Source organism: Pongo pygmaeus, chromosome 3, assembly GCF_028885625.2.
Source record: "Pongo pygmaeus isolate AG05252 chromosome 3, NHGRI_mPonPyg2-v2.0_pri, whole genome shotgun sequence".
In the NCBI taxonomy this organism is placed as follows: Eukaryota; Metazoa; Chordata; class Mammalia; order Primates; family Hominidae; genus Pongo; species Pongo pygmaeus.
Genome location: NC_072376.2, coordinates 7995885 through 7997702, shown reverse-complemented (window position 1 = coordinate 7997702; position 1818 = coordinate 7995885). Strand labels below are relative to the sequence as shown.

The 1818-nt window shown below is 42.0% G+C and overlaps 1 pseudogene; it reads right to left on the bottom strand.

The window, feature by feature from the left end:
* Window positions 1–476: 476 nt before the first annotated feature.
* LOC129034929 (L-lactate dehydrogenase A chain-like) lies at window positions 477–1494 on the bottom strand (annotated as a pseudogene).
* Window positions 1495–1818: the final 324 nt, after the last annotated feature.

Below are 1818 nucleotides of genomic sequence, written 5' to 3'. Positions count from 1 at the left end.
TGTACTATATGGCAATGTGTACTACTGATATATATATTGTCCACAGAATAAGATCCTTTGGAACAATTATGCACAAGACATGCAATATTGGATTTATACACTGGATCCTAAGATGTAACTGATTGGAAAGAAATGTTGGACTAGGCATGTTCGGTGAAGGAGCCAGGAAGTTATATAACACACAGTAAATATCCATCTGGCTCAAGGGGTAACTGCAGCATTTGCAGCATTGGCAGTGGTGCCTCAAAGGTGGTAGACTTATAGGACTATACAAGATTAGTACCATGAAGCATCAGGATATAGCTGTAGGATTTTACAAACCATGCCTCTTTCTAACTTTAGGAATTGATGCTTTTCCCAGTCTGTCTTAATATTACTGCTTTAATCACAGATCAGATAAAAAGGACAACATGCACAACCTCCAACTAAAATCCTGTTGTAGCCTAGACAGTGAAGTGGTGTGACCTCAGAGAACTTCAAAATTGCAGCTCTTTTTGGATCCCCCAAAGTGTATCTGCACTCTTCTTCAAACAGGCCTCTTCCTCAGGAGTCAGAGTCACCTTCACAAGGTCTGAGATTCCATTCTGTCCCAAGATGCAAGGAACACTAAGGAAGACATCATCCTTTATTCCATAGAGACCCTTAATCATGATGCAAATTGGGTGTCCTGCCTGAGATTCTTCATCATACTCTCTGCCAAATCTGCCACAGAGAGTCCAAAGGCCCAGGATGTGGAGCCTTTCAGTTTGATCACCTCATAAGCACTCTTGACCACCTGCTTGTGACCACCGTTCCTTATCTGTATCAGTCCCTAAATCTGGATGCAGAGTCCTCAGGGAGACACCAACAACATTCACTCCACTCCATAAAGACACAGTAGAGTATCCATGTTCCCCAAGGACTCACCCATGACAGCTTAATGGGTGAACACCCAGCCTTTCCTCCATCAGGTAATGGAACTGGGCTGAATCCAGACTGCAGCCACTTCCAATAACATGGCTTTTGGGAAAGCCACTTATCTTCCAAGCCACATAGGTTGAGATATCCACTGGATTTAAAACAATAAGCAACTTGCAGTTGGGCTGTATTTTACAACATTAGAAATGATGAATTTAAAGATGTTTACATTACACTGGACCAAATTAAGAGAGCTTTCTCCTTCTTGCTGATGTGCCCCAGCTGTGATAAGAACCAGCTTGGAATCTGCAGTTACATTATAGTCTTTGCCAGAGACAATCTTTGGTGTTCTAAGGGAAAGGTTGCCATGTTGGAGATTCATCATCTCTCCCTTCAATTTGTCCTCCATGACATCAACAAGAGCAAGTTCATCTGCCAAGTCCTTCATTAAGATACTGGTGGCACAGGCCATGTGAACATCACCAACCTCAACAACTGTAATCATATTCTGGGGGGTCTGTTCTTCCTTTAGAAGATTATGAATCAGCTGATCCTTGAGAATTGCCATATTAGACTTCGAACCAAAAGGAATCGGGAATGCACATCGAGTGGCCATCGGGGGCATGCGGCAAGGAGATCTGGACTTGGTGGCAGTAGCTCCAGACATTGTGTTTTAAGCCACAAGTTCTTTGTAATATATTACAGGATCAATAGAAAACTAATCACATATGGTAGGCACTGAAGAAATATAAACTTTCAATTTTCCCTTTACAACTGTTCAGATGTTTCTTTTCTCACCCCCTAGAGAGCAGACATCGTAAATTTATTTGCAATGACCAGAACCATGCCAGGCATACAGGAGGCACTCTAGAATAGATGAAAAAAACAAACTAATGATTATGGGTGTCTTGGTAACTAGCA